A 27,130-nucleotide genomic window follows, 5' to 3' on the forward strand; every position below is an offset into this window, starting at 1 on the left:
TTTTTCAGTGGAGGTTTTTAAGAAGAGATTGGACTGCCATTTGTCAGAAATCATGTAGGGTCTCCTGCTTGGGTGGGGGGATTGAACTAGATGACCTACAGTAAAATAAATAAACAAGCAGGAAGTGGGAGATTGTGATCCCGCTGTATGGAGCGCTGGTGAGACCACATTTGGAATACTGTGTTCAGTTCTAGAGACCTCACCTACAAAAAGATATTGACAAAATTGAACGGGTCCAAAGACGGGGCTACAAAAATGGTGGAAGGTCTTAAGCATAAAATTTATCAGGAAAGACTTAATGAACTCAATCTGTATAGTCTGGAGGACAGAAGGGAAAGGGGGGACATGATCGAAACATTTAAATATGTTAAAGGGTTAAATAAGGCTCAGGAGGGAAGTGTTTTTAATAGGAAAGTGAACACAAGAACAAGGGGCACAATCTGAGGTTAGTTGTAGTTGGGGGGAAAATTAGAAGTAGCGTGAGAAAATATTATTTTACTGAAAGAGTAGTAGATGCTTGGAACAAACTTCCAGCAGACGTGATTTGTAAATCCACGGTAACTGAATTTAAACATGCCTGGGTTAAATATATATCCATCCTAAGATAAAATACAGGAAATAGTATTAGGACAGACTAGATGGACCATGAGGTCTTTTTCTGCCGTCAATCTTCTATGTGTCTATGTTTCTATGTCAACTTTGATAAACCATTATTGGACCATATTCTTCTATTGGATCAGATGCAATACCCTTTCTTTTGATAAGGCTGAAAATTATTCCTTCAAGCTAAGCTTTTCTTTATATTGGAAGACGTTTCACTGCTGTAAATCGGAGTATTTCTTGTAATGAAAATAACATCTCCCAGAGGTGATTTTCACTGCAACAGGTCATAAGGGAAAAAGATTAAACTCATCTTCCCAAATTCCTGTTGTTTCAATAATGTTTATCCTTCTCACGAGAGCTATTTACAGGTGTAAAAACAGTCACACAAAATTAAGATTATTTAGAATTATTGCAGCTATGTGCTATGTTAAGACATAATGTAGCTTGCTTCATTGTGATTTAATGTATGCATGAATCCGGCAATTATTTCTTATTCAAGCAAACCTGTTAAACAATTCATGATCTATTATGATGGGTGAATCCAGCCATTGAAAATTATAGTTTTTGCCAGTGGTGGAAAGGGCAGGAACTTTAGTGCAGTACCCAAACTTATTTCAGAGGAATTCTGGTATGCTAGTTATATAGACTGTTATATTTTGTGTTTTCCTTAGTTTAAAAAAAAAATAGAGATATAAAATTTGAATCTAACAAAAAATTAATATACTCAGACAGCAGTAAAGGGCAACTATGTACATATCTATGTGTTTTCTGCACTGGTTAAATTTTTTAAAAAATTAAATCATGCATTTGTGTCTTTTCTCAAACCCATCTCTTTTTACCTTTCTTTATATAATTTGTGGTCTATTGATCATCATTCTTGCCATGTTCTAAACCTGTCCTGATTTCTTTGAATTCATTCATTGCCCAGGTTCGCCTGGTGCACCAGTTGTGGCCCTATTTGGACAGGGAGTCATTGCTCACAGTCACTCATGCCCTCATCATCTCGAGGTTCGATTACTGTAACACTCTCTACATGGGGCTACCTCTGAAAAGTGTTCGGAAACTTCAGATCGTGGAGAACGCGAGAGCCATCGTGGGGCTTCTCCGGGTCCCGTCGACTAAACAATGTCGTTTGGCGGGACCCAGGGGAAGAGCCTTCTCTGTGGCGGCTCCGGCCCTCTGGAACCAACTTCCCCCGGAGATTAGAACTGCCCTCACCCTCCCTGTCTTTCGTAAACTACTCAAGACTCATTTATACCGCCAGGCACGGGGGAGTTGAGATAGCTCTTCCCCCTAGGCCATTACAAGTTATGCATGGTATGTTTGTGTGTATGTTTGGTTTTATAATAGGGGTTTTTAGTTGTTTTTATTATTGGATTGTACATGTTGTTTTTATTATTGTTGTTAGCCGCCCCGCCTCTGCGGAGAGGGGCGGCATACAAATTCAATAAATAATAATAATAATAATTATTATTATTATTATTATTATTATTATTATTATTATTATTATTATTATTATTATTATTATTATTATACAGTGTGGTGTCCACAATGGGACACCATGAGATTAGTCTGATATCAGCAAAATAAAGTAAAAGTATTGCTTTGTGCAGTTTAAAAATTATGCTTTTATTGATTTAACCTAAAAATGTATCCAGGCAATGCTGTTTTAGCTTTTGCATGTTTTGATTGTCTAAGGCCAAGTGTAGTCATAATCAACATGCAATTTTTGACGTCTTCAAAAGAACCATAAGAAATTGTCTGATTTAATGTATTGATTCCTGTTTAGCCCAAGTATTCCAACAAGAAAAAAGAAACTATTTTCACATTCAAAGTCACTATCTTTGGCGAGTCAGGGTCAAAATCTTAGTGCTTATCTATTATTGACCTTTTTGTCTGCCTGTTTTCAAGGCTGGAATTGAAGATATGTCTTTAATAAACTCGCATCTTAAAATTTGCTGTGATTTCAGATGATCACTCTCTAAATAGACCAAGAAAAGTGAAACAGTGCTGTGGGCCTAATAAGTGCTAAAAATTGTTCTCTCATTCCCTGATCGATGCTTTTTCCAGACAGTACCAATAGAATTAGTCAGCATATATTTGTTTCAGTTTCACAAAGTCCTTTTGGAAATGCTTCACCATCTTTCTCATTTTACATTGTCTTTTTTGCTATGAATTTGCAGATTATCATGAAATTTCATGATGTGGCAATTCATGATATCTATTCGCTTAAACTTTAAAGGTCATAAAATTTAAATCTCCCCCAATATTTCACCTGCTTCGATCTCTTTGAGAAAAATCGATGGGCTTTTTTCTTATTTTCTGCAATTTTCTGTCTCTCCATCTCTGACCAAATCGAGCACTTTATGGATCCCGATCAGTACTGACATCTTTGACTATGCATTGACTGAATCTTGCTATCTTGAAATGACTACACTTCCTTAGGTAATTTCATTGTTTTGAATAAGTCAGCAGTGCCCTCTGCTGGGTCTTGTTCGAAGCACACTGTTGTTAATTTTAATATTTATTAAAAAGGGTGGGGAGGAAATTGGGGAGCTAAGGTGGTTGAGGTAGTGAACTTGTTCGCTGTGGAAGTCGTTGTTTTTATTCACTTTGTTGGTTTAATTTCTTTTTGTGTAACTATTTTTGTTTTATGTTTTTAATTCTAGGTAAAGTTTTTTTTGTTCCTGGTTGGATTATTTTCATAATAATTCTTTGTAGCCATATATTATTTATCCATAAATCCATAATGCTACTTTTAATGCTTTCAAGTGTAGCTTACTTTCCAAGGTTTCTATGTGTATAATTATATTGTATTTAAATTTTTCATATGCTGAATTTAAGGATATTGAGATGGAAAGTGAGAGTAATGCAAAGCAGCCTTAAATGTACAAAGATTATATCTAGTTCTTTAAATATCTGGTTTTGTAGTTTTGCAAGAATCTCATGTCAGACAGGATTAAATAGATTTTTTCATCTGAAATAGGATGAGCAAGTATTTCACAACACTGGCAGTATTTTCAACTTAAGCATATGTTAATGGCTCAATATAAATCAAATACCTTGGTACTTCAAAGGTATCTGAGATGCTAAGGTTGATGGAATCCATAACATCACTTTATCAAAAGTCAGATAATATTTTTAAAGTGAATACTACTGGGATATATCAAACATAGACCAAAGGTTTAGATGCACCAATAATACCCCATCAATGGCTACATGTTCTTAAATATGTTAAAATGGTATTGATTAATTTCAGATTGAAGCTGATTCATCAAAAAAATATATATTTAGAGTGTATTAGGACTCCCTAAAGGACATACTTGAGATTTTCTCTGTGGGAGATAAAAAGGGTTTATTGACCCATATGATATGTATGAGGGGGATGGTTAGCTAAAAAGATATTATTGAGAAATTGGAACAGTGACTTTACTCCAGATACTTGGAAAAATTGGCTTTTGGAAATATCTGTTTTAGAAAAGACAAAATTCTCTACTAGTAAAATGATGAAGATATATCTTTTTCCATGGCATAAATGTTATCATATTTTATAAGAATGTTGTAATGTAGTATGACATGGTGTTATATAAAGAACTTGTCAATTGTCAGTTTAATATATGATAGTTTTTGTTGTTTATCTGTTTCCTTTTTAACTTTTCATTTTTTTCTTCTTTTTTATAGCTTTTATTTTTATGCATGTTTATTTTAATTTTGTCATTATTCTGTATCTTTGTTTTATATTCTGTGGTTTTAAAATAAAATAAATAAATAAAGTGAAATGAAACTAAAAACGAAGTATCATTCTAGAGCAGGGTTTCCCAAACGTTTTCAGTCCACCGCCCTCTTGGTGCTATAAACTCATCCTCATCCCCTATAAATAGCATTGTTTGAATAGCGGTTTGCACAACCCACCAAGGATGATAACAGTAAAATTCAAAACTGTAGCAATTAATGGCACATTTATTCAAAATACAATTTAAAAATTGTTGAACATGATCCAGTGATACCAGGTTTTCAAAGTCTGATAGTCATTAACAAGAACCTTAGTAACTACTAACTTAGTAAACTCAGTAAAATTTAGTATCCCTATTTAGTATCACTATCCAGTAAACTCTTAATGTGATGGATGAGCTTTCTTTTTTTCTTTCTCTTTCCTTCCTTCCGTCCCTTTTTCTTTCTTTTTCTTTCTGTCTTCCTTCCTTCTTTCTTTTCTCCATTTCTTTTCTTCCTTCTTTCATTCCTTCCTTTTTCTTCATTCCCTCCCTCGCTTCTTTTTCTTTCTGTCTTCCTTCCTTCCTACCATCTTTCTTTCTTCCTACCAACTTTTTTCTGTCTGTCTTCCTTCCCATCTACCATCTTTCTTTCTTTCTTTTCCTTTATTTCTTATTTCTTTATTAATTGGACTTTTATGCCACTCCTCTCCGAGGACTCAGGGTGGCTTACAACATATAATAAAACAATACATAACATCATTAAATCCAATTAATTAAATTTAAAATCCCCAAAACCCCAAACCCATAAAAAACAGTCATTCCATTTGATCAGATTTCTCTCAACACATTCATTGGCCAGGGGGCAAGAGACTAATGGCCCCAAGCCTGGCGGCATAAATGAGTCTTAAGACTCTTGGAGAACGCGAGGAGGGTGGAAGCAGTATAGGATGAGAGGCTCTTGGGGTCATGCAACTGCACTTGGATGCCAGCAAAATAATTTCATACATATAATCTTTCTTTGAAGAGGTAGACAAAGAGCAGGCAAAATGGAAGGGGAGGGCAGAATCAAGTTGGTCATCAGCTTAGAATCAGCCACAAGTGAACTAAATTCAACACTTCTTGAATTCTGTTGACTCTTATTTGATGCCGATTTAATATTGAATTTAGATGACTAGACTCTTGTGTATAGGTTTGAGCAATAAATCTTTGAACGGCAACTTAATGGTCCTTTGCGCTGACAGAAGATGAGTTACTCTGTTCCATATCCCAGTTTCTTAATATTGTATTTTTCCCAGTTTTGCAGTATGACGCGATTATACATTTATGTTATCTATAATTTCTTTGCTATCATGTGTATGTAGCTTCAGAGATTAGCACACACAGTAAGATCACTATCCACCATGACTTGTGACAAAAATAATGCATTTTTGATGGAACTATCAACCTATATAGTATTTTTATTCTTCCACAAACCTACAGTATTTTAATAATTAAATCAACGGTGACACCCTGTGGCAAAAATTATATTCTACTTTAAAAATAATATCTTAAAATATGGGGTAGAACATAAAGGTGGTCCTCATTTAGGGACCATAATTGAGACTGGCAACTTAGTTGCTAAGCAAACCGGTCACTAAGTAAAACAGCCATTTTGCTTATGAACTTAAGTTCTTCAAAACTTCAGCTACCCTTTGCTTTATAGACCTGCAAAGACTAAAAATGTGGGGATTGGTCATAAAGTTATTTTTCACCCCAATCATAACTGCAAATGGTCACTAAATGAGGCAGTCACTAAAAGAGGACTAGTTGTATTTAAGAAAAAGGAAGATGAACTTGATTTTGGAATTATCCTGCCCAGTGAAAGGAAGAGTGGCTACAGTGCGTTTTTATATATGGAAAGAGAAAATCTCTATCTCTATAAGGGTGAGTGAGTGTGTGTGTGTGTGTGTGTGTGTGTGTGTTTGTGTGTGTGTGTGTGTTTCTTTGTGTGTGTAAACATCAGTTGGCAGACCCAGGTGAAATACAGGTGACCTTCTATCCAAATTTTATCCCCAATCAATCAAATAATCAAATTTTATTTGATTATTTGATTGATTGAGAGTCATGGATAGCAGAAGAAAGACAATAGATTACAGGAAACATTTATTCAGAGTTCTCAAGGCACAAATGACCAGCTTCAATTTTTCCTAATTTGGAAACATTATACTACAAGCAAACTTTTAGCTGTCTTGAAAAATGTGTAGCGCTAGGAAATCCAGAAGAAAAGAGAAAAGCACTGATTCCACAAATTATTTATTCCACAAACTACAGTTAAACAAGTCATAACTTTTTGGTGCAGATCCAAACAAAAACTATTCGGTCATAGATCTTTGGATAAAGGGTGTTGAAATAATAGCTCACATTCTTTCAACATTCTACTGTTCAATGTTTTTTCCTAGTTGTGTGTCTCAAGAGCAAAGTACAAACAGGGTTAGGGCAGAAAAAGGAATTGGTGGTTTAAAAATTTTCTTAAAGGTTCATATTAGCATCTTAAGCACATCAGTCTTACTTTTAAAAAAATAGTTTTATTTTGTTTCGATTGGTGAATTTTTAAAAAATGGTCTTTTATTTAATTCTATTTTTCAAAACCATTCAGTCCTCTTGCAAAGAATTTCAGAATATCCAGAAAACCTAATAATATCTTAACACTCCATCCACAGAATTACTCTAATTCAGAGAGTAAATTAATTAATTTACTATTTTTGACTTCTGAATTTAAACCAGCAGAGGGCATTATTACCTCAAAATGATGCTCTGCTTGTAAATGAATAATATACAATACAAGAAATTAGGAACTCTCATAACTTTTTATTTATGATAAAAAGTGATAGACAGAGTAACTTAGCTCTGATTTTCACAACTCATCACTTAATCTAATTTAGGTTATTTAACACAGTATCATGGGAATGGTGTACTTCCATAATTGTCTTTTCATGTCTACCAGAGCTCCTTGATTTTAAAAAAAATACTAATAATAATTTGGAGGCATGCTTCTAGATCTCAGGGAGGTGTTGTTGTTTTTTAAATAAAAACAGTAGGTAGATATACTCTATTGATACCAACCCAGGGAAAAAAAGATATACAGTATAGTGATAGGGAATGTTGTAAGGCTGGATAGGAAGAAAGCAAAGGAGATATTTTATTAATGGGGAAAAAACATATTTTATCTGTTTTTCTAAATTTGGAATACGGTATGTACTATTCCAGAATATATGTTTTGTCTGTGTGTATTATACCTAATTCTTTGTGGCCAATTTGAAATTCAATGTACATGTTGCCCTTTTTACTAACTAATTTTTGAAAAAATATGACTCTTCAGAATATTTTTGTGTGCTTTGTGGAGAAATATGTACAGTTTGGGTCTTGGATGTTCATTACCACCAGCACTGTTATGGTACTTATATTTGTATTTGTGGCATTTTTTGGGGAAAACATGCTTTGTGGTGGATAACACCCATTTTGTGAGTCAGAATTCAAAACTGGCCCTTAGTTCAAAAATTATTATGCTCCCCTGTTCTAAAGTACTGATGAAAACCAATATTTTAGAGTATTGATCAATACTTTAGAGCAGTGTTTCCCAACCTTGGCAACTTGAAGATATTTGGACTTCAACTCCCAGAATCCCCCAGCCAGCATTTGCTGGCTGGGGAATTCTGGGAGTTGAAGTCCAAATATCTTCAAGTTGCCTAGGTTGGGAAACACTGCTTTAGAATACTGAATACTGGAATTTCTCTAAATCTCAGTGCAAGGATCTTTAATCATACACATCAAAAAAACATTTTAACAGTCACAAATACATTCTCAGATGCCCTTCATTAACTGTCATTAACAAGTATGATATTAGCACTTCTATTTGGTTAAGATTTAGCATACATGCCTTTAGTTTTCAGTAGCTATACATTGCATGCTAAAAGATCCTGACAGAATAATTTAGGAGAAGGTTTCAAATATTTCACTTTACTAAGTCATTTGTCCAAAATGATTTGGTTCACCACCTTGCTTTCAGGAAAACTTGTAAAACTGAGTATGATCAAGATTCATACTCTAAATATTTATTCCAGAAAGGCGATTTACTGATGAAATATAACAAAAAGAATATTGAGTTTATACTTAGATAATATTTAGCGACTGATAAGGTCCCACAGAGTTGGCCTTCTCCGGGTCCCATCGACCAAACAATGTCATTTGGCGGACCCCAGGGGAAGAGCCTTTTTTGTGGCAGCCCCTCCCCTCTGGAATCAACTCCCCCCCGGAGATTAGAACTGCCCCCACACTCCTTGTCTTTCGTAAATTACTCAAGACCCATCTATACCACCAGGCATGGGGGAGTTGAGACCTTTCCCCCAGGCTTTTTTATATTTATGTTTGGGTATGTACAGTATATGTTGTTTGCTTTTTTAAATATGATAGGGTTTTATGTGCTTTTTAATATTAGATTTGTTTTCACTGGAATATTGTTTTTATTATTGTTGTGAGCCACCCAGAGTCTTCGGAGAGGGGCGACATACAAATCTAATAAATTGAATTGAATTGAATTGAATTAGATATTATCAGAAGTATAGAAATCTATATTCATGGTGTCTTAGATTAGTTGATTGTTCTGCCCAAAAATTATACTGAATATCATGTCAATAGCTGTAACCACTTCATATTCATTTAAATCTTAAAATCCCCTGAAGCTTAGTCAAGCCTGTTTGTAACCTGAAAAATATCGAAAAATACAATAGTTCCCTTATAAGTTTATATACATGTTGTGACACTTCTATTACAATGCAGTATGTGATCCTGAGGCACCAGCAGCGAAAAATCACAGCTTTTTTATTTCAGTATTCTATCCATTGCTTATCGTTTGCCTACCTGTTCATCCTCTCATCATTCTCAACTATGCAAGAATTTCACTGCATTTTTGTTGTACGCAAGTCCATCAGTACTCGGTTAAGCCTTACTAAAAATAATACAGGATTTCAAGAAATATTTCTTATGAAAACAGATAACTGGAGCCAAGCAATTTTATGGCCTTAACATGCAGTACATGCAGTCCTTCAGCTGCAGCTCCTCAAAAATAAGTCCTTTTCATCCATTATCAGGACACAAATGGCAAGTACATTTATGCCATGATAAATATAGTTTTAAACATTTATAAGACATAGTCTCATTTTTTTCCTGAGCAAGCTGACACAACCACCACTTATGTAACCTCATTCATTGTATTGGTTATGTAATACTCCAGTTATTCTTATAAGAAAATATTCAAAAACTGAGAATCCATTATTAACAATTTTATTAAACAAGCTGACAACCATTAAGTTACCATTATGTGATAATGAATTTATAGGACAGTGTAGCGAAGAAGATGCTGGTCATCCCCCTCTAATCTTGTGCAAAGCAATTGAAATCATCACTCAAATTGCATCTATTTAGGAACTCTGACCATAGCACAACAGAGTAAAAGTGAAGAGAAAGAGGGATATTTGCAACTTTTCATCATGTTATTCTGTGTCTCATGAGTAAATCCTTTGAACCATTGGGCATTATTTATGCTTATACACTGGGACAACAGAGGCTAGTGTTTGGCCCTTGCCAGTGTAACATATTCTGTGTCAAGGATCATAATGGCTACCTTAGCCCCAGTGGTGGGTTGTAAATAATTTTACCGCCAGTTTGCACATGTGTGAGCACTTACGCATAACACTTCTGTGCATGTTCAGAAGCATCCCGGGTGGGTGGAGCCTCTTGTCGCCAGCGCTACCAGTTCTAAGTACCGGTCTGAATCGCGAGCAACCCACCACTGCTTAGCCCTATCATGATTCATGAGACCAAGTCTCGAATACTGTCTGGAAGGCTCTAGGACTTTTAGCCTCCTCCACTTGGGCGAACCTGTTTCGTCCCCAGCCTTCCGCCCCCAGCCATTGGTTGCTGTCTTTTCTCCCTGGCTCTTTCGCCGAACGGGTCTCAAAAGCACTTTCACCCTGGCCTTTTGGATGCAGGGGACAGTTTCCTGTCAGCCAAGCAGAGGATTCGTTACTTTTCATTGCCTTCCACTCTGCCTGCCCATGTGACCCATTTGGAAAAAGGACCAGGGAGCAAAGGCTGGAGGACAGAAGACTGGGGACGAAACAGGCTCAGCCAACTGGAGGAGGTTAAAAGTCCCATTCCGTATCTGGAACCCGCACTGCATATCAGAATTAATACAATTGAGACAGTCCAGAAATATTTCACGAGAAGGATCCTCTATCCCTCTGCTACCACCAGACCTGAAATTTTGGGCTTAGAAAACTCAGAACTAGGACACCTTTGGTCTGACCTAAGCATAGTACACAAAATTATCTGCTACATTGTCCTACCTGTCAATGATTACTTCAGCTTCAACTACAATACACAAGCACACAACATATACAAATTTAAGATAAACTGCTCCAAATTCGATGGTAGAAAATACAATTTCAGCAGCAGAATGGTTAGTGCCTGAAATTCACTACCTGACTCTGTGGTTTCTTCCCCAAGTCCCCCAAACCTTAACCTTATACTATCTACTGTTGACCTCATCCCATTCCTAAGAGGCGTGCTTAAGTGCACTAACATGCCTACCACCCCTGTCTTATTGTCTCCTTTTTTATTCGTATCTTAAGAAGCTTAATTTCAGTCTTATGGCCTTAAACCAGGCCAGGTTAAGACTAAAGGACTAATCTTTTATGTCCATATACTAAATTCAGCCATAGAGTTGAGGAGGCAAAATATCGTCCACTTTAATTATATCCATCTCCAACTGAATAGTAGCATCTGGGACACATCTATGCAGTTATCAATCTGTTCCAAAAACCTGAACTGCATTTGTTCTGAAAAAACAAAATGGAGAGAAGGGTCCTGGTTACATTTTATACAGTACACGAACCACCAATTTCACCTGAAAGAGTTTTACTGCACCCAGTATGAAACCTACCATAACAACCCCCTAATATTTAGAACTTCGGGACTGCATTTGATGATCTGTGTGCTACTGTGGCTATCTACTCAGTTTGGGCCTTTAAAAAACCGGAAACGTGGAATAAGCAAATAACAGAGTTGGAAGGTCTTTAAGTCCTTTTCTTGCTCAAGCAGTAGACTATTCTAGACAAATGACTGTTAAATATCTTCTTTAAAAACCTCCAGTAATGGATTAGTCTAGTCTATTCTAATTTAATTTGGCTCTTCAGAGCACTTTCAGATATTTCTTGCCAAAAATACTGACAATGCAAGTAATGACATGAGGTGCCAAAAGAGAGCTACTAAATGAAAGAGCAGCACATTTACAAAATACAGGTGGTCCTCGACTTGACCAATCTGGTATCTATCTCTATATCATGAGGTCCACTTGGGCCTCTGGGAAATAGACATGCACTGGGTTTTTTGATGAGAAGGTACTCTCACCTACAATATTTTGCCAGCTTCCTCCATGCCCTTTTAAAATCCACTGGCATCTGAGAAAGTACCATACATTTACTTAAATAAAGAGGGAGATATAGCAGTCCCTCAGTGATAAATTTTTTATATCTTAAGGGTGCTGTTGTATAATGATGAAAACTGACTTATGCCTGTCTCCAGTAATGGGCAGCCACAATTTTTACTGCCACATTGTGGGTGTGGCTTATTTTGTGGGCTTGGCTTGATGGTCATGTGACTGTGTAGGAGTGGCTTGCTGGCCATGTGACCAGGTGGGAGTGGCTTGAACGATCATCATCGTTCAAGTGAACTGTTAAGTCCTCAACTTAAAACCACACCAGTTTCGCTCTCTGGGGTGACAAATAGCTTTGTGTTTCCCACGCTCTCCTTCCTGGGTCACTCCCTCCCTCAGGCTGGGTAGCTAGGCGAACGGGTGCCAATCAGCTGTTGAGAAAAGAGGAGGGAGGAAATGGTCCCCCTTCAATTCCTGCCGGTGCTGGTCTCCCTGCTGCTTTCCGAGGAGGAGAAGGAAGATGGGAGGGTGGGATGGTCAGCTGGAGCTGGGCACACAGCTTCCTTTATGTTGTGAGCCGCCCTGAGTCCTCAGAGAGGGGCGGCATACAAATCCATTAAATAAATAAATAAATTTCCACGGAACTGTGTTCTGCTGCCCACCCCTGCCTGTCTCATTCATAGGCAGGGAAAAAGATTGTCCTCATTGTGTGGACAAAGATGAAAATTGCTGTTGACAAGGAATGATTATGCTGTGACTAAGTGCAAGAGCAACATGTCAGGGATTCAGAAAAGGAATCCAGTATCCGGTTTCACTTTCTGGACCTTCTCTGTAGCCTCATAAGGGGAAATCTGACTAGTCCTATGTCTCTGCTGTGAGCTGCATCTCAAGCTCCCTGTTTCAGGTTTCAGTAAAGGCTTCAAGAGTTGTTAACATAATCTTACGTAGCTTCTTCTCCAGTAATACCACACTACTAATCAGCAACCGAGTAGTTAATGCCTGGAACTCACTACCTGACTTTGTAGTTTCAACACAAAACCCCCAAAACTTTACCCTTAGTCTATCCACTGTTGACCTCACCCGATTTCTAAGAGGTCAGTAAGGAGCATGCATATGTGCACCAGGCTGCCTACCGTCCCTGTCCTAATCTTTATTATTATTACTATTATTACTATTATTATTATTATTATTATTATTATTAATTAGATTTGTATGCCGCCCCTCTCCGAAGACTCGGGGCGGCTCACAACAGTAATACAAAAACAATATAACAGTGAGACAAATCTAATATTAAAATAAAACATATCTAAAACCCCAACAATTTAAAACCATACAACACATACATACTGTTCTGTCTGGGTGCCCCCAGACTTCAACACCAACTGGAAAAAGCAGCCAGACAGGCTGGTAAAAGCAAAAGCACTTTATAGTTTGAAAAATAAACACAGAGAAAAACCTGTTCTTCCCAACAGGCAGGCTATGAGACTTCACAGCAGAGTCCTGATGGCCAGACAATACAGCAGACTTCTTGCTGGCACACCCACCACTGTAGAGAATAAGACCCACACCTTTTTCCCCCAAGGTTTCAGTATTCAAAGTCACAAACCAGAATTCCAAGACGCCAAAGATCACAGCCAGGTCCCAGGACTCCCAAAGATAATACTCCACAAGCCAGGAAGGGTGGGTCTGCCTTTTCAGCCTTTCCAGAGAGCACCACACCCAAACCCAGCTGTTGCCTCTTTAGTGCTGAAAGTACCTGGCTAATTGTCCCCTTCATTGTGTTGCTCTTTTCTGCCGGAGATCGATTATTGCTTGTGCATTTTCATCTAAGGAATCCAGGCTGCTTGCTGGGGAGAGCTCTCTCTCGGGGGCCTCTGGCTGTCCTCCCTCTCCCTCAGCCTGAGATTCCTCCCCCCCCCCCCCGTCTGCCTGAACCTCCTGTTCCTCATCCTCCCCCTCTGAGCAGGAAGCCGGCAGAGGATCAGCTGTTCCCTGAGGGGCCTCAGACGGAATCACAACACATACCAAACATAAAATATAAAAGCCTGGGGGAGGATGTCTCAGTTCCCCCATGCCTGGCGATAAAGGTGGGTCTTGAGTAATTTGCGAAAGACAAGGAGGGTTGGGGGCCGTTCTAATCTCTGGGGGGAGTTGATTCCAGAGGGTATTTCTCTCTTATTAGTACCCATCTCATATATAGAAACTGCATTATATCTATGTGTATACCACCAATACGTACTTGACCAAATAAAATAAATAAATAAATATAAATAGAGCCTAATGAATATAGTCTGTCTCCAGAATGTCTGAATGGGTGCCTGACTGCAGAATAGTGGCTATTAGAAGCACATAGATTCTTAAAATCAAAACAACTCTGCACTAGCATTGCCATAGGATTCAGCAATTTTGGGGAGATAAATTAAAGTACTTCCCATTATTAATTGATATTAATTTGAGCCTGACCAAATGGCTTATGATGGGCACAATATTATTCAAGCTCCAGCTTAAAGCATTTTCACGGTCGAAGGGTACTTCGTATCAGTGGCTTTAACTCTCACCATGAATTTCTGATCCTGGAATGCTGACTTATGTTTGGACTCGTGGCTTTTCCTCCAAGTCTGCTGCCAGGATAGAGGGATCATATTCATCTCATTTGCAAAGCAGAAAGAAGACTGTGCCTCATTTCCTTACCTCTTCCGAGTTTTCCATTGCAGATACCTAGCAGGCAGATTCCAACATGTTTATTTTTCACAGGGACTGATATTTTCTGATTCTCAATAGGTCCAGTCATCTAGTAATAACGTCTATGTCGGGATGTGCTAGGAGAGTGATGAAAAACTTTTAGACACTGAGTGCCCAAATTGCACACAAGCGCATGTCCAGACTGAAAGGTGCACATGCGAACAGATGGATGGATATGTGCAAGGCCATTGAACTACCTTGCCTCTTGGAAACCTTCCTAGGTGGTTCAGAACTGGAATCTGAATTCTGGGATAGGACAAATAGGGAAATAAGACTTTACACAACTTCGGCAGAGCCGCAAAATTTCAAATAAAATTTGATGTCTGGACCAGGAATCACTGCTCACAGTCACTCATGCCCTCATCACCTCGAGATTCGACTACTGTAACACTCTCTACATGGGGCTACCTTTGAAAAGTGTTCATAAACTTCAGATCGTGCAGAATGCAGCTGCGAGAGCAATACTGGGCTTCCCAAGGTATGCCCATGTTACACCAACACTCCGCGGTCTGCATTGGTTGCCGATCAATTTCCGGTCACAATTCAAAGTGTTCGTTATGACCTATAAAGCCCTTCATGGCATCGGACCAGAATATCTCCGGGACCGCCTTCTGCCGCACGAATCCCAGCGACCGATTAGGTCCCACAGAGTGGGCCTTCTCCGGGTCCCGTCCACTAAACAATGTCGTTTGGCAGGTCTCAGGGGAAGAGCCTTCTCTGTGGCGGCCCCGACCCTCTGGAACCAGCTCCCCTCTGAGATTAGGACTGCCCCCACCCTACTTGCCTTTCGTAAACTCCATAAAACCCACCTCTGCCGTCAGGCATGGGGGAATTGAGACATCTCCCCCGGCCTATACAATTCATGTATAGCAGGGGTAGGGAACGTTGACTCTTCTATGATATGTGGACTTCAACTCCCAGAATTCCTGAGCTAGCATGTTTGGCTCAGGAATTCTGGGAGTTGAAGTCCACAAGTCATAGAAGAGCCAACATTCCCTACCTCTGATGTATAGTATGTTTGTGTGTATGTCTGCTTTAATAACGTTTTTTTTAATGTTTTTAAATTATTAGATTTGTCTTGAATTGTTTTATTGTTGTTCTGAGCCGCCCCGAGTCTACAGAGAAGGGTGGCATACAAATCTAATAAATAAATAAATAAAAAAAATAAATAAATAAATAAGAACATTGCTTTTTCTAAACAGAGATCACATAGGTAAAGAATAGATTGTGGAACATCACCCTGTGTGAAAGAAAGGCAAATGAAGGCTTATCTGGACAAGAAGCTGACCCAAGTGAACTGTATGGTGTTCTTGGTGCTTTCTGCTGCTTGCAAAAACACATAATACTCATATACTTTTCCCTACCTATCAACTCCCATATATTGTGCAATACTTCCAAGAAATTCCTGACAAATCTTGCTGACAATTCTGTCCTTCCAAAGATGAAGCAAAATCCAAGATCAAATAGCCTAATACAAATCAATAAGGAAGACAGCTGAAGTAGTAGAAACATTGGAGAAAGTCAGCATAAACCGCTGGTGTCGTGAAAATGAGCATTCAGAATGAGCAGATGCTAAGAATAACAAGACAGAGAAGAATGCAAAACCTAGGTTTCTGGAATTCTTTTTAATTCCTCTAACAATAATCATCATATGCTGTATGTGTGCACTCAAAAGCAAAAAGCAAAATACAGTAATACCTCATCTTACAAACTTAATTGGTTCCAGGAGGAGGTTCGTAAGGCGAAACGTTCGTAAGACGAAACAATGTTTCCCATAGGAAACAATGTAAAATCAATTAATGCGTGGGTTCAGAAAATTTTTGTCTCTTATTACGAACTTTTTTCGCCTTACGAACCTGCCACCCAAACGCCGAACCCAGAAGTTCGGCAAAAGTTCGAGTTCGGCGTTCGGGTTCGGGAGGCCGCCGAGAAGCCCCGCCGCCAAGCTGTCACCTTGCCAGAAGAGCCGCGGAGTTGTCGGCCGGTTGGGAGGCTCAAACGGAGGTGGGGAATCCCAATAGGGAATTCCATGGACGGATCTTTGACGTCATGGAGACATCCTTCCTGGAGTCCACGTTTTGGCTGGCCAGGAAGGACGTCTTCGTGACTTCAAAGCTCCGCCCATGGAATTCCCTATTGGGATTCCCCACCTCCATTTGAGCCTCCCGACTGGCCGACAACTCCGTGGCTCTTCTGGCAAGGTGACAGCCGGGCAGCGGGGCTTCTCGGCGACCTCCCGAACCCGAACGCCGAACCCGAACTTTTGCCAAACTTCTGGGTTCGGCGTTTGGGCGGTGGGTTCGTAACGTGAAAAAAGTTCGTAATAAGAGACAAAAATTTTCTGAACCCCGGGTTCATATCTCGAAAAGTTTGTATGACAAAGGGTTCGTATCACAAGGTATTACTGTATATACATTCGACTCAAGGTCATCTGACCACAAGAGAGGAAAACTTAGACTGGAGCAATCCCCACCATTTGAAACAATTGCACAGCTGTCTCTCTCAGACATTGGGAATACAATGTGTGGATTTTTTCTTTAGATTGCTGTCCTGACTCAATCCATTTTCCAACTCAAACTTTGTTTAGTAAGTTTCGTCCTCAACATAAAATTTAGTCCTCTTCTATTCTGTTTTAGAAAGTTTTCTTGTTAACAGACAAGAGTTATGAACCCCTTTATGTAATTCCTTTCCAGCATTCTCTTAAATTGGAAAGAATACAAAGAATTTTAATTATGTTCCAAAAAAACAGAGAAGCAGTATACCAGCTGCTCGGTGAAGATAACAAAATAAGACCAGGTATTAAAAAAGAAGCAGAGCTGCTCAACTCCTATTTTGTTTGTCTTTTTCAACAAAAAAGAATGTGTTCTACACAAAAAATTTGAACAGTATAATAAAGGAGCTTGATCAAGGATCATTTTTATTTTTAATTTTAATTTTAAATCAAGGATGGATGGATTTTTAATTTTATTTTAAATCAAGGATGGATGGATGGATGGATGGATGGATGGATGGATGGATGGATGGATGGATGGATGGATGGTAGATGAAGATCCCACAAGCTACAGATATGTGATACCTGTACCAAAAAACAGTCTGCAGCAATTCAAAAATCTGATAGCACCTTGAAAACAATGTGGTAATTCCTGGGTCAGCATGTAATTATCAAGAGAGAACCTTGCTGCTCTAATCTTACTTTGCTCAAATAACTTCTTTGTCAAAGAAAGGAGATGAATGTGTTCAATGGAGGCTTGTGTAGGATGGTTGTCTTGGATTTCTGCCTTGTGCAGAGATTGAGTTTGATGGCCTAAATATTTCTTCCATCTGCCTAATACAAAACTGTGTTTGTCTTCATTTTTAATAACACTGAAATGTGAATTTGATCATGGGGAGGGAGTTGGATCGTTTTAGCTTATACTGTTATCATTCATTTAATAAAGCATGTAAAAACAGAATTGTGTATTGTGTACTGTTTATACATAAGAGAAAATATATGTGCACATTATTTTGTGGACTTGTCTATTCACTTTAAAGTCTAATGTAAACAAAGCACCTTATGGTCGAACGAACCACAACAAGTTCTGTTCCTTTTCTACTTGTTTTGTGATAGTGCTTGTGAATAAGAAAGATACAGACTTTTCAGTGTGATGGCATGACGCTGCTTTTGCCATGTTAATGAAAGTCTTTTGGTCCTGTGGATGCTTCTGTAAAAAGGCTTCTTTATCAGCTCCTGATGCATGAATTACAGTATGTTGTGGAATCAGTACAGACCATCCGGAATGTCTAACAAATCCTATAATTTATTTATTTATTTATTTATTGGATTTGTATGCCGCCCCTCTCCGGAGACTCGGGGCAGCTAAGAGCAATAACAAAACAGCATATAATAATAATCCAATACTAAAAACAGTTTAAAAACCCATTATTATAAAAACCAAACATACATATAGACATACCACGCATAAAATTGTAAAGGTCTAGGGGGAAAGAGTATCTCAATTCCCCCATGCCTGGCGGCAGAGGTGGGTTTTAAGCAGCTTACGAAAGGCAAGGAGGGTGGGGGCAATTCTAATCTCTGGGGGGAGTTGGTTCCAGAGGGCCGGGGCCGCCGGAGAGAAGGCTCTTCCCCTGGGTCCCGCCAAGCGACATTGTTTAGTTGACGGGACCCGGAGAAGACCCACTCTGTGGGACCTAACTGGTCGCTGGGATTTGTGCAGCAGAAGGCGGTCCCTGAGATATAAATCAGAACTAAAAGTGATTTTGATAAACATAAGTAAATTTTGTTACAATATTTTCTTCAAATGAACTCACCCAACAAATCCCACAGAATCTAAGTGTCCTTTGGCACTATCTAATGATAGGACAATGTCTTTTTTATGAAATTAGGGCTTTTTTCCATTTGAACCTAACTGCAAAACGTGAGACATTGCAGCTTCCCCCCCTCCCCCCCCCCCCCCGCCATTTTCTCAACACATTGCCTTCATCTCATCCACTAGCCATGCTTGAGGCAACTCAAAGCTATCTTTCATGGTTTGGGCGATAGTGTTTTCCTTTTAAGGAGTCAACAAGTCATGATATTTTTTGCTCTGGATATAATTTGACAAGTTTGACTAAATCTTTGGCCAATGATGGCATGAAGAGAGCCATCAGCTCATAATATCTTCACTTCAAGCTTACCTCTGATCTTACTTACTTACTTACTTACTTACTTACTTACTTACTTACTTACTTACTTATTAGATTTGTATGCCGCCCCTCTCCGTAGACTCGGGGCGGCCCACAGCAATAATAAACAATATATAACAAATCTAATAATTTAAGAGAAACATTAAAAACCCCATTATTAAAAGCAGACATACACACAAACATGCCATACATAAACTGTATAGGCCAGGGGGAGATGTTTCAATTCCCCCATGCCTGACGGCAGAGGTGGGTTTCAAGGAGTTTACGAAAGGCGAGGAGGGTGGGGGCAGTTCTAATCTCTGGGGGGAGCTGGTTCCAGAGGGTCGGGGCCGCCACAGAGAAGGCTCTTCCCCTGGGTCCCGCCAAACGGCATTGTTTAGTAGTTGACGGGTCCCGGAGAAGGCCAATTCTGTGGGACCTAATCAGTCGCTGGGATTCGTGCGGCAGGAGGCGGTCCCAGAGATATCTTCAGGTGCTATCTTCTATAGCAAACCCTCACCTTGTAAATCTGAACAGTGGTGATGGTAAATCTGACAGTGGTGATGGTGGCAATGTTTTTCCCATTACCTAGTTATGCTCAGTAGAAGAGGGAAACAAAGAAAAGGAAATCTACCAATATCTTTCCTTATTGTATAAAAAGTAAATAAGGACATCACTATAGTATTTGTTGGTATTGTGCATAGAGCAGGATAGGAATCTAAGCTGGTATAGTTTTCTCTCTGAGACATGAGTGGATAGCACATTAACTTGGCTCAAAGGAAAAGCTCAGGATGTTTATTTAATGATGGAGCATCATTTCCTGAAAAAAAAATCTGAATTCCATTTAGTACTAGCTTGATAGTCCCTTTTGCCTCATTACATCTTCTTGTATTGTGGTCTGAGCCTTCTCCTGTCTATGAATATTGATAATGCTTGGGATTTAAATTAGTAAAGACTCCACTGAGAGCTTAGGCACCAGTACGTAGGTAGAAAAATTGCTTATAGATGAGCAACTTCAATTATCTACAAAAATAGTAAAAGTATATTGTTTTTATAAGATTTTAATTATTGATTGACTTTAAGTTTGGTTTTAATTGAATTGGTTTCGCTATTTATTTTTGAGGGGATGTGGTGGCTCACAAAGTTAGAATGCTGGGTTGCCAATTGGCAGGCTCACGTTTGAGACCCATTGCTGCCATTGGATGGGGTGAGCTCCAATCAGACGCATCAGCTCCTGTCAACCCAGCAGTTTAGAAGTGGCAACCATGAGTAGATTAATGGGTACCACTTCAATGGGGAACTTCAGGGGGACACAAAAGGAGCCCCAACTGGGTATCACCTGAGGAATGGTGATATCACAAGCAAACCATTTCACATGTAAACATTTCAGTGCTTCCAACCCTGAACCTATTTATTTTTGTTATTATATACTGTCTTTTTTTGTATTTTATTATTGTAAGATGACTTGATTGTGTATTTGCTTGCTTGCTTGCTTGCTTGCTTGCTTGCTTGCTTGCTTGCTTGCTTGCTTGCTTGCTTGCTTGCTTGCTTGCTTGCTTGCTTGCTTGCTTGCTTGCTTGCTTGCTTGCTTGCTTGCTTGCTTGCTTGCTTGCTTGCTTGCTTGCTTGCTTGCTTGCTTGCTTGCTTGCTTGCTTGCTTGCTTGCTTGCTTGCTTGCTTGCTTGCTTGCTTGCTTGCTTGCTTGCTTGCTTGCTTGCTTGCTTGCTTGCTTGCTTGCTTGCTTGCTTGCTTGCTTGCTTGCTTGCTTGCTTGCTTGCTTGCTTGCTTGCTTGCTTGCTTGCTTGCTTGCTTGCTTGCTTGCTTGCTTGCTTGCTTGCTTGCTTGCTTGCTTGCTTGCTTGCTTGCTTGCTTGCTTGCTTGCTTGCTTGCTTGCTTGCTTGCTTGCTTGCTTGCTTGCTTGCTTGCTTGCTTGCTTGCTTGCTTGCTTGCTTGCTTGCTTGCTTGCTTGCTTGCTTGCTTGCTTGCTTGCTTGCTTGCTTGCTTGCTTGCTTGCTTGCTTGCTTGCTTGCTTGCTTGCTTGCTTGCTTGCTTGCTTGCTTGCTTGCTTGCTTGCTTGCTTGCTTGCTTGCTTGCTTGCTTGCTTGCTTGCTTGCTTGCTTGCTTGCTTGCTTGCTTGCTTGCTTGCTTGCTTGCTTGCTTGCTTGCTTGCTTGCTTGCTTGCTTGCTTGCTTGCTTGCTTGCTTGCTTGCTTGCTTGCTTGCTTGCTTGCTTGCTTGCTTGCTTGCTTGCTTGCTTGCTTGCTTGCTTGCTTGCTTGCTTGCTTGCTTGCTTGCTTGCTTGCTTGCTTGCTTGCTTGCTTGCTTGCTTGCTTGCTTGCTTGCTTGCTTGCTTGCTTGCTTGCTTGCTTGCTTGCTTGCTTGCTTGCTTGCTTGCTTGCTTGCTTGCTTGCTTGCTTGCTTGCTTGCTTGCTTGCTTGCTTGCTTGCTTGCTTGCTTGCTTGCTTGCTTGCTTGCTTGCTTGCTTGCTTGCTTGCTTGCTTGCTTGCTTGCTTGCTTGCTTATTTGATTTTAATGCCGCCCTTCTCCTTAGACTCAGGGCGGCTTACAACATACAGTATATAGTAAAAAATAAAATGCAAACTATAAATCCGTAAGTAACTAAAGTATAAGCCATGATAAATCTGTTAAGGTGTTCCCAGTTGTGATCTCCTTGGATTACACATCAAAGCATTAAAAGTGATGGGATTTTATGATGACTTCACTTCCACCCACTTTGACTTAAATCTCATAGTATTTTATCTACTACAAGATGGTAGGCTTTTTAAAAAATAATATAGTGTCTTTCGTGGAATTTGGAAGAACTGTATTTTCTGTACTGTACTGACTTTAAAAATTAAGGTGATAGTGGTTTTTGCTTTCACTTGAAATGTTTTTAAGGGGAAATTTGAGTGTTTTTTTCAATAATCTCTAAGAGAAATTGCTGGCTTTCTTAGAGGTCCATATATTAAAGGGCTTTCCATTTTAATACTTTGCTAAATTTTTGAAAAGTGTTTGCTCTGAAAATGGCATGTTGCTCTGTCTTAGCATATAGTTTTTTTTCTTCTTCCTGTAACATAGGGTGATCTATTCTGAAGTCTCAAATTATGTAACAGTGTCCTCAGGCAAGACATAAAACAAATTTATGAATGTGCTGACAGCCCTGAGAATTAAAAGATCAGAGAAGAAAAAGCAAGAGAAAGCAAGTAACACCATTATGTGTTGTAAAGGAAGCCTACATTGGACCTATATGAAGCACATTGCATCATGCAGGACTCTCTAAAATGGTGCAATTCTATCCTGAGTATTTGACGGACAAAGTTCCTTAAAGTGAAAATTATTAATGGGAAACTAAGGGGAACAGACCAGGGGTGGACTGCTAGCCGGAACAGTAAATTGGGCTCGCCGCCACGGCTCCTGAGTGCTTGTGGGGCCAGTGTGATTTTGCTTCTGCACCTGTGGAGATAGCAAAATCCAGCAGAGGCGCAGGTACGCCCGTGTTTCGGAGAGGTTTTATTGCTTCCGCGCATGCCGAAACACCTGCGGCTCCATGCGTGATTTTGCTATCTCCACAAATGCAGAAGCAAAATCGTGCTGGCTCCACAAACACTCACAAGCCGTGGCGGCGAGCCCATTTAAGCGTTCTGGCTGGAGCCCATCCCTGGAACAGACTATATTTTGGTGAGAAAGCCATTTACTTGTAACAGGCTATTTCTGCTAACTGTAATTTGGCAGTTTTGAGTCTCAAGGTTGACTCAGCCTTCCATCCAGATTGTTGGAAGCAATACTCTGTAAACCACTTAGAGAAGGCTGTAAAGCAGTATATAAGTCTAGGGGTAGTGATTTCTGACAGTCTCAAAATGGGTGAACAGTGTGATCGGACAATAGGAAAAGCAAATAGGATACTTGGCTGCATAGCTAGAGATATAACAAGCAGGAAGAGGGAGATTGTGACCCCCTTATATAGAGCGCTGGTGAGACCACGTTTGGAATACTGTGTTCAGTTCCGGAGACCTCACCTACAAAAAGATATTGACAAAATTGAACGGGTCCAAAAACGGGCTACAAGAATGGTGGAAGGTCTTAAGCATAAAACGTATCAGGAAAGACTTCATTCAGGAAGGAAGTGTTTTTAATAGGAAAGTGAACACAAGAACAAGGGGACACAATCTGAAGTTAGTTGGAGGAAAGATCAAAAGCAACGTGAGAAAATATTATTTCACTGAAAGAGTAGTAGATCCTTGGAACAAACTTCCAGCAGACGTGGTTGGTAAATCCACAGTAACTGAATTTAAACATGCCTGGGATAAACATATATCCATTGTAAGATAAAATACAGGAAATAGTATTAGGGCAGACTAGATGGACCATGAGGTCTTTTTCTGCCGTCAGTCTTCTATGTTTCTATGTTTCTATGTTTCTAAGTGCTATTGCTAAATGCTATTGTTTTTGTTAAAAGCAAGCCCTTGTTCACTTGCAACTTCCACCTGCAGAGATGGTCATAAGGGTATACTGTCAAGTAATCATTTGGGATCTGCAAATAAATTCTTGGAAACCTCTGGGTCTCCCAGTTCTCCTGAAAAGCATAGCCACACAGCAGAAGTTTCTAAGCAGTGGGCAGGAACAAAATGTGACCTTCAAGTAAGACCTGGAAGCTCAAAGGCCAACAGAAAGGTTATCTCTTTATGGAGCATGAAGAATACCAGACTCCAGGTTTTGGCCTCTCTTTCCCTCCAAAGGTTGTCCTAGTGGATTTGACTGAAATTGCTATAATGAGACAGCTTCCTGTAGATCATTTCCAGAGAAATCTGAAACAGGATCCTGAAATATGATTCTGCAGTAGAATCTGGCAGATATCCCTCAATGCCAGATGTTGGTGCCAACTCCGTTATAGAGATACAGTGGATGCCTGTATTGCACAGCCAGCAAAATTCCCAATTTAATTTGAGTTGAGGAATTTATTTTGCCTGTCTTCTGGAGACTGCAGGCTACTTTATTACAGAGAAGCAAGATGAGCCATTCAAAATCGGTCTACAGTTATCAACATTTTTTCCTTCTTCATATTTTTTTTATTTATTTGTATGCCGTCCCTCTCCTGTCCACAGAAAAATATACTCAGGTTTATTTGTATAGAGTAAAATAAATGTACTGTATACCTAATAAATGCTCACTAGAAAATCTAAATAGCATTGAATATTGAATCATAACTTTCTATAAACTGCTGGACTTCAGATGAGCTAGGGCTGTATTTTGCGGAATTTCCAATAAGAATTTGGGGGATTGTAGACCTAGTATTTAAAAATGCTATTGTTTGAAAAAAGAAATAATGTATTATTACATGTACACAACAGTAATCTTTCCACTGCATATGATGGCTTTCCCCTAGCTCTTGTTGCAAATTCCTTACACTTTTATTATATTCTTTTTTCTTTTCCTCCACCCTTTTTCTTACATTATGTTGTCCCGCTTTGCACTTTGTAATGCTTATATATGATCTCTCTCCCTCTCCTTCCCTCCCTCCTCCCTCCCTCTCTCTCCAATTCCAATCCCAATTCCAAGGTTATGTGGTCAAAGATAAAAGAAGTGGTGAAATCCATTTTTTAAATTGCCGGTTATGTGGGCATGGCTTGGTGGGTGCGGTGTGGCTTGATGGGTGCAGCAGGGGAAGGGTACTGCAAAATCTCAATTCCCACCCCACTCTAGGGGAAGGATCTGCAAAATCCTCATTCCCTCTCCACTTGGGGGTCAGCCAGAGGTTGTATTTGCAGGTCCTCCAAACTACTCATAATTTCTGCTATCGCTTGTCCAAACTATTCAAAATTTCCACTATCAGTTGTCCAGAACCTGTCAGAACCCGCTGGATTTCATCCCTGGATAAAAGTCATCCAATCAATTTCAAAAGTAATAATTGGATACAGTGACAAGACCGACACAGACTTCAGAGGATAATCAGAACTGTAGAAAAAACAATCGCTGCCAACCTGCCTTCCATTGAGGACCTGTATACTGCACGAGTCAAAAAGAGGGCGGGGAAAATATTTACTGACCCCTCACATCCTGGACACAAATTGTTTCAACTCCTACCCTCAAAATGTCGCTACAGAGCACTGCACACCAAGACAACTAGACACAAGAACAGTTTTTTCCTGAACGCCATCACTCTACTAAACAAATAATTTCCTCAACACTGTCAGACTTTCTACTAAATCTGCACTTCTATTCTACTAGTTTTTCTCATCATTCCTATCACTCATTTCCTCCCATGTTGACTGTATGACTGTAACTTGTTCCTTATATCCTAAGGTTTTTATTAATATTGCTTCTTCATTGCTTATTTGACCCCTATGACAATCATTAAGTGTTGTACCACGTGATTCTTGACAAATGCATATTTTATTTTATGTACGCTGAGAGCATATGCACCAAGACAAATTCCTTGTGTGTCCAATCACACTTGGCCAATAAAAATCTATCTATCTAAAGAATGATTTGATAAAATTTTCTGCCGAAAAAACATATATATATATAAGGTGTCACATAGGTACTGGAATTCTTTTTTTTAAATAGCAAGTCTTTATCTCACCTCCCTGCATTGTGGAAAGATGGTCTATGCATGCATATGGGTATAAAAAATTAGAAAGAGACCGTAAGAAGCTTTTAAGATTTAAAAAATGTTTTAGGATAAAATATAAGGTTCCATGAGCTACAACTGACTTCATCAGAGCCAACAAAGGAATATTTTAAGTTAAATACATGCAAACACATAGGAATGAAGCAGTGAGGGGGGAAAATAAAGAGAAACAGAGTAGTTATTGTAGGAAAGCTACCAAAATGAGCACCAGAGATTAACAGATATTTTCAGATTTTCTGGCATTTACATAGCCTATGTAAACTCAAGCAAGCGCCATTTATCTTGAAATATGTGCTTATGAATTTAGAGTATTTATTCAGACTTCACACAGGCACTATTTTTGCTATACAATCACAAACACTTGTGTCACAGGAGATTTATGATTATACATACCATATTTTGGTTGAAATATTCTGGATAATAACTAGATGGCAGCAAAGACTTACACCTTCCTGTATGCCTTTGCTGCCATCTTACTATCTTTTGTTTACTGCAATATTTGTATTTCTATATGAATACACAAGTTTGATACGCAACACAGAAATAGCTTTCGCTTAAAATACTTTGCCAGATATCCAAGTCAATTGATTGCACACGTTATGGAACTATTAGTTTGTCAAAGTCTAAAAAGTAAGGTGGTTTTTGGTTTGGGTTTTTTCCCCCTTTCTTGAAAGAGATTCAAATGCCATATCCTTTTTTATTGTTTCTACACACACACACACACACACACACACACACACAGTGGTGGAATGTGGTATGGATTCCCAAAAGGGAGGGATGCATTCCAGAGGAGGAAAAGATATCAAGGTTTAGATAGCTTGAGTGGGAAGAAGAAAGTTAAAATACTTCCTCCCTAAGAGTTCTCAGAGTATGTTTAATGATGTCAGTTTGCTTTAGTTAGGCAAGATTTCTGTGGGTGGGTGAGGAGTAATAAAGGAGACCGCTTAGAAGAACCTCAGCATCTCTTTCTTGGTTTTGGAACCTGACAATGACACACTGACCCACAAATTAGCCTACACTAGTTTTGTAAACCTAGTTCACTTGATTAATTTTTTATTTAGTGTCTATCACAAATTTAGTAAATAGGTCAGTTAAATCATGGCTCAGTTAGCCAGGGATAGTTTTGCATACAAAGGTAGAAACTTCGCGCTTTTATAAATAAAAATAATTGTGTGCTGAATGATGATGGTGATGAAGATAGAAATAATACATTTTAGAGAATCAACTATGTCTTATTTCCCATCACAACTTAATTCATGTGATGTGATGACTTGTCACATTTGGTCAGGCTATTAAGGTAATTTCCATTGCAA

At 39.1% G+C, this 27,130-nt stretch overlaps 1 long non-coding RNA gene across 3 annotated transcripts in view; it reads right to left on the minus strand.

Annotated features, from left to right (window-relative positions):
* The window catches only part of LOC139168070 (uncharacterized), a 126,968-nt gene that overhangs the window by 79,352 nt on the left and 20,486 nt on the right, over positions 1-27,130 (minus strand). The window lies entirely within an intron of this gene.

Source organism: Erythrolamprus reginae, chromosome 5 (assembly GCF_031021105.1).
Source record: "Erythrolamprus reginae isolate rEryReg1 chromosome 5, rEryReg1.hap1, whole genome shotgun sequence".
Taxonomy (NCBI): Eukaryota; Metazoa; Chordata; class Lepidosauria; order Squamata; family Dipsadidae; genus Erythrolamprus; species Erythrolamprus reginae.